Source organism: Molossus molossus, unplaced genomic scaffold (genome assembly GCF_014108415.1).
Source record: "Molossus molossus isolate mMolMol1 unplaced genomic scaffold, mMolMol1.p scaffold_m16_p_2, whole genome shotgun sequence".
Lineage (NCBI taxonomy): Eukaryota > Metazoa > Chordata > Mammalia > Chiroptera > Molossidae > Molossus > Molossus molossus.
The window spans coordinates 29,960,250-29,967,291 of record NW_023425355.1 but is presented as its reverse complement, the minus strand read 5'-3'; positions in this window follow the sequence as shown (position 1 = coordinate 29,967,291).

Below are 7,042 nucleotides of genomic sequence, written 5' to 3'. Positions count from 1 at the left end.
CTATTTTTCTGAATTCTGTGAGCAACTATAGCAGATTAATCGAATCCTAGAAGGAGGTTGTTGGAACTTCAAAATCTACAGCTGATAGGTCAGAAGTGCAGGACTTTCAATTGGTGAGAAGGAAAGTGTTGTAGGACTGAGTGCTTAACCTGTGATATCTGACACTTTCCAGGTAGACAGAGTCATAATTGAGTTGAATTGTAGGACATCTAGTTGGTGTCAGAGAATTGCTGGGTGGAATGGAAAAAAATACTTTGAAATTGGTATTAGAATTGGAGGAAATGACACAGGCTTAAAATGGCTGTGGTTAACCTGTTAATGCTAATTTTCAAAAGCGAAAGAGCTGATGAGCTTATAACAATAATGCAATTGACAATTTTGTTCTTTCTGTGGCATGCAAAACAATGATAGTAAAGCCAAGCCACAAAGTTTTAGACAAAAATATACACTAGGATCATTATTACACATATTTTCTAAAAGGACAATACATGTTATATCTGATTTACAAAAAAAAATAGATGAAAATAATTTTTGTAAAGGGAAAAGTCTCAAAATATAATATAGAATAATCCAGGGGCATAATGTACATAATATACCACGACTATACCAAATATTCAGTAAGACTACATACCAAGAGAAAGTCAAAGAGATTTACTAAGTCTGCAGTAGTTCCTAAAGATCTGTACCTTGATGAAACTTTACAGGAAAGTCTTTGCCAGTATACTTTCATGGATGTAACTAGTGTCATCGTGTAACTTGCAATTTTCACCACATGCTTCATCTACATGCTAATTGCTATAGACCTAGTTCATACATTTTGGCAGGTATATTGTATTTTGCTGTATGGTTGTGCCATATTTTATTTATTCAGAATAATCTATTGGTGAATATTTGTGTTGTTTTTAGATTTGTGCTTTTAAAAAGAGTAGTCTAACCCTGGCTGGTTTGGCTCAGCAGTTAGAGCATCGACCAGAGGACCAAAGAGACGCAGGTTTGATCCCAGTCAAGAGCACATACCTCGGTTGCAGTTTGGTCCCCGGCTCTGGTCAGGGTCGTACAGAAGGCCACCACTTGATGTGTCTCTCTCTCATCGATGTTTATCTCTCTCTCCCTCTCCCTCACTCTCACTCTACCTGAAGATAAATGGAAAAAAAGATCCTCAGGTGAGCATTAAAAAAATAAAAATAAAAAGAGTAGTCTAAAGACCTTTCTTATACAGGTCTTTCTCAGCACATCTGCCAAGGGTCTGTGTATATATTTGTGGGTCCATTTCAGATGCCATCAGATAGGTACATCTGAAACGCTCAAGAGAGAATAATGGAGAATTAATCATAGTGGCTGCTGGCCATAGTTAAAACAAGTGTTTAACATCTTGCTCTGTTCATCATGATTGCTTTGTTCTGATTGAAGAAAGCCCATTCTGAACTAGCTGGGAGCTGTATGCCCTGGGAGTTTACTTCGGGAATGCTGTCCATTCTCCTCACCAGAGAGCTGCCCCACACCCCATCATGGGGATACTAACAACCCTGGAATCTTGGAGGCAGTGTACTGGAGACAGCCTACATTCCTCAGTTCGATCACTTGCCAGTAATCCCCATGCCTGTAATCTGTAACTCTTTTACCCATTGATGTTCCCTTTGCCTTCTTCCCCAACCATTTTACCCAGCGATAGTACTTTTGCCTACTTCCCCATGATTTTTTCAGGATGACCTGGCTGCTCTCCCATACCGCTGGCAATATTGGAATAACCCCTCATACATGATTCAGCCTTGTCCCTGCTTAATTAGCCTAAGTAGTGACAGGTAGCCCAGACCCACTTGTTGTTTGGTTTCACCACCTGCTAGATATGACCAAATTGCTCTGCAAAGTTGATGTACCAGGTCACAGTCCAACTAGATATGTATGGAAGTTCCCATTGCTCTACATTGACCATTAATAGAGGAGGCTGAGTGCCTGGTTTTAAACACAGGCCTTTGAGTCAAGCACATGAGGGTCATGATAGCAGCTCTTTCTCTTACTGTGTGACCCTGGAACATGTACTCAACCTCTCTGAGCCTTACTCTTATCATCTGTAAAGGAATATCCTGATAACAAACAAAATATGTAGAACATACAAACCAGCAGTAAATGTTTGTTTCCTTCCCATTCTGTATTTTCCCCTCATTAAAAGAGATTTTGGTTTTAACCTAAAGATTATCACTATGTCTTAGAGAATATTTGGGGAATGGTAAAAGAAGGAGGAGATAAACACAGTCATATACATTATGTAACAGATTCAGGGCTATTTGTGTAATAAGAATGCTATCACAAGGATGAGTTGTCCGTTGGAGTGAGGTGGGAGAAAAATAGTCTTTCCTGTTGAGTGATTATGCCTTTGCTCTCGTCTTTATGGGTCAGACCTCTACCTGATGAGCTGGGGGTCTGGGCCCTTCTTGGAGCTCCAAGAACGTGAGGCACTATTGGCAGGAGGGTCACTGGAGCGAGAGTCAGAAGCAGTGCCTGAGCCTTCACTGTTGACAGGACCTTGGGCAAGTTATTTTCTCTCTCGTCTCCTCACCTCAGCTACCAAAGAGAATTTTACCAGGGACCCAGGTTGATGAGGGTATGGTACCTGGAGTGAGTATCCATGATGTTCTAGGTACTGTGCCATTTGCTTTACTTGCATTTCTCCCTTTTTGTCAACCTCTTTTGCTCCAGTGGGCTTCATGGAGCCGAGTCCAATAACCTATGAGAGAGAACGATATTGGTGATCTAATTTGGATGGTAAGGAGGCACAGAAATCCTTTCTGAAAAGTTCCATTTAAAAGGTAATCTGAAGTGTGAAAAGGAGAGAGCTAGCGTGGGAGATTCCCAAGCAGGGGCAGCAGCATGCGCGAAGGGCCTGGGTGGGAAGTGGCTTGTCCCTTGTGGAATAGAGCAAGCAAGGCCTGTGGCCGAGAGAGTGTGAGAAGGCGAGTGGTCCCAGATAGAGGTAGTGAGGAAGGCAGGGGCTGGAGCCGAATTTACATTTTACCTGCTGAGTTCTGACAAGACACTGGAGAGTTTGTAAACAAGCGGAAACCCACTTGCTTTTGACAGCCAGGAAGGTGTTGAATTCTGAGAGTAGAAATATCACTCTTCCTGTGAACAGAGCAGAGAGACTTGCAGAGCGGTCCTGTGGATGGAGCCTCTGCTGCTGAGGTAACAGAAATGCGTCCTTGTTACTATGGTGACAGTGGCGATGAGGGCATGTGACAGGACTTGGGCTGGCCAGTGAGTCTCTTCTATTCTCCCACCCCAGTGAACGTATTGCACAAGGTAAAGAGAGTTGGGGTACAGGTGATCCTTCATGGGGTTCAGGCCAATCTATTGGCCCCAGTAGGAGGGGAGAGAGGTCACTGAGACACAAAGCCCTACTTTCCCTGTCTGGGTCTGAAACACCTAGAAATTCTTCTGTTCATGACAAGAGGCCCAAATTCCCCCCTGATATTTTTCCTGTTATAATCACACCCAGCCACAGTTCCTGAACAGCTGATATTCTTTAAAAAATACTGTAATTATTTACTCAGGGCATAACATTTATTCTTAATGGATCATAATTGGAAAGAACACATTACATTTATTTGGATTTTTTTCTTTTTCCTCACCAGAGGACATTTTTCCATTTTTTGTTCAGGTAGAGTGGGAGGGAGAGAGAGGAACAGAGAGAGAGAGAGAAACATCGATGTGAAAGGAACACATCGAGTGGCTGCCACCCGCACAACCAACCAGGGCCGGGGACAAACTGCAACCGAGGCACATACCCTTAGCGGGAACCGAACCCGGGTCTCTCAGGACCGTAGGCCGACGCTCTAACTGCTGAGCCAAACTGGCCAGGGCTATTTGGATTTTTTTAAGAGAGAGAAAGGAAGAGAGAGATAGGAACATCAATGTGAGAAAGAAACATCAATGGGCTGTTTCCTGCACACTCCCCCACAGGGGATGGAGCCCACAACCCAGGGATGTGCCCTGTCCAGGAATTGAACCAGGACCTCTCAGTCCATGGGACAATGTTCAATCCACTGAGCCACACGGGCCAGGCTGAACATGATTTTCTTTTTCTATTTTAAAATCACAAACCACATGGTGCTAATTACATTCCTACATCGATAATAGTGGAACAGAGACTTTCGGTCAAGATGGTGGCGTAGGTAAACAAGGTACTCGCCTCCTCCCACAACCACATCAAAATGACAACAAAAGTACAACACAACCATCATTCAGAACCGCCTGAAATAGAGCTGAATGGATGTCCTACAACTACAAAATTAAAGCAGCCTCCACATCAAGACTGGTAGAACGGGCAGACACATGGATTGGCTGGTCCCACACCCACGTGTGGCAGATAAAAATCAGGAGGACACCTCCTCTGGGAAGGTCCTCCTTGAGGAGTGAGGGGCCCCTGTCCCACACCAGACATCCAGCTCAGGGTTCTAGCGCCAGGAAGAGAATCCCCATAGCTTCTGGCTGTAAAACGAGCTGGAACTGAGGCTGAGGGAGGCTGTGGCTGCGAAAGCCCCAGGCAGCTCCTCTTAAAGGGCCCGCGCACAGACTTACTTGGACTTGCTCCCTCTGAGCTCGGAGGGAAGACAGCTTGAGGGGCACCAGAGAACAGAGAAGAACTGAGCTGTTTGGCCTCGGCACGAGGGCTGGAGAGGCAGCTTTCTCCTGGACAGACGTGTTAGTGGAGACTATTGTTCCTTTGGTGAGACCTTCCCCCACAGCGCAGGCAGACAGCTGACATATCTGGGACTCCAGCCACCTTACTCACACTGTTGGCCTCGCCCGGTGATTCCCTGAGGCCCTACCCCACCCAACTTTCTGGCCCACCCAAGCAAAGTCTTTACCATAGGATTGGCCTGTGTTGGATCTTCCTTCAGTGTTTCCTAAAATCTTTCAACAAGCAGCATCTGGTCTCAGCAAGCCCCATACCTCTCATTAAGTGGTCCCAGGCCTGGCCCTAGAAGCAGCCAGCCTTGGTTCACAATGTGGCTTTTCCTGGACACCTCCAAGCCAAGCACAAGAAGCAGCCATCTGCAGGTCACTTTGTAGCTTATGCCGGGTGGCCCTGGATAGAGCACAGGCAGTGGCTGACCTTGCCCCAGAGCCAGCACACCCACCCAGTGGACAGCTTCAGACCACATCGAAACACCACCACCCAACCACCTCCACAAGTGACACACTCAATGAGTGAACTCAATGGGTACCAGAGCCCTACTGAAGTAAGTCTCGCTCTGTGTGGTGGGCCCCTGCACAGCTGAACCTCCAAGGAAGTCATGTAAAGAACAAACACATGACCTTGCCCCCTGGATTTTAAGGGAATGGCAAGAACTATCTACTAATAGGTAACCACTACATTGTATAGATAACCATTGCTTTGTGTACGCAGAAACTGATTGTTCCCTCAGGCATAACAGCGAACTGCAAATATCTGCTTCTGTACATGCTTGCTAGCATATCCTTAATCCAAATTCCTTAACAGGGGCTAAGACAACTATATAAGCTACCCTCCCCCTGAGCTCGGGGCTGCTCTCTCCTCTGAATAGGATGGGACAGTTGCCCCACAGCTAATAAAGCTCTCTTAATTTGAACCCAGTTTGGAGCCTGAGTCTGGTCTGTCTCATTGGTCTACAACATTTGGAGGCCCCAGCGAGATAGACAAACAAGGTCCCACACATAGGCGGGTTGACCTCCTCAGTCTCTGGGAGACAGGTCAATCCCAAGAGCGGACGGGCAGTCTAGGGGAAGGCCTCGGAGAAGACGTTCCTCCGCCCCGGATGTCATTCTGCCCTGGAATTGTCTCCACTCCAAAATTCCATCTAGAGAGCATCTGGAAATCCTGGGCCCAGGTTCAGTTTGGCAGACGGTACTCTTGTAACCCAGGAGATCGACCAAACTCAGACGCCGAGATGGGGTTTAACAAAAGGAGTTTATTGAGCTAAGTCCGCAGGCACCTGCAGTATGTCCCACACAGGAGTAACTGCGGCCCAGGAGAGCTAAAATGGCTCCTTTTTATAGGATTTTGTAAGGGGGGTGCTACGGGTAAGCAAGCATGTTACAGAAGCGGAATTTAGCAGTTAGTTAATTACCTGTTACTCAGTTTCCCAGACATCTCAAAGGTCAAGATGTTTTCAGTAGATTATCCCTGGCGCCGCCCAAGATTACTCAAGGGTTAGTTATTACCCCAGGGTTAGTGATTACTTAGGGATTAGTTAGTGAAGAATGTTCTTCAGTAAATGAGTAAACTGACAACCCCTTTGGTTGTCCTGAAGGACTCTGGGAGTTTGGGTCAATGGCACTGAGTTATAACAGTACGTGCCTCGGTAAGTCTGTTTCTGAAAACTCTGCAGAGTGAGGGGAAGTGGATCTGCTGGACACAGCACAGAGATCCTGCCCCAGGGCCATAGCAAGACGTTGCTTTTGGCCCTGGTTTGGTTTGTCTCGTGTTTTGTCTGTCTGATTTGTTTGTCCTTATTTGTTTGTCCTTTTGTGTTTTGTGTTTTATGTTTCTGTGCTGTGCCAGCCTGTGTCCTTCAGAATGGGTCAGGGACCTTCAGGACCTAGGACCCCTCTTCAATGTCTCCTTAATAACGTCTCAGACTTTTCCAAGCGCGCTTCAGGTTACAGCATCTCAGCAGACTCTGGATTCTTGCGCACTTTGTGCGAATTGGAGTGGCCCACTTTCCGGATCAATTGGCCCTCCCAGGGCACTTTTCACTTAAGCTCTTTGTTCGCAGTTCGAGGTGTCATCTACGGGACTCCCGGACACCCAGACCAAACTCCATACATCGATGTTTGGATTGACCTAGCTACTGACAAGCCTAATTATATTAAGAAATGTTTGTGCCCTAAAAGGGAGAAGATATTAATTGCCCAGCTTCCATGGAAACCTCAGAAGCCCTCGGCTCCTGCTCCCTCCCAAAGGCTTTACCCTGTTTTTTCAGGTCCCTCAGAAGACCCCCTCACTGACCCTGTGGGGCCACCCCCTTATCAGTCTCCACCACCTGCGCTGCCGTGGCCGGAG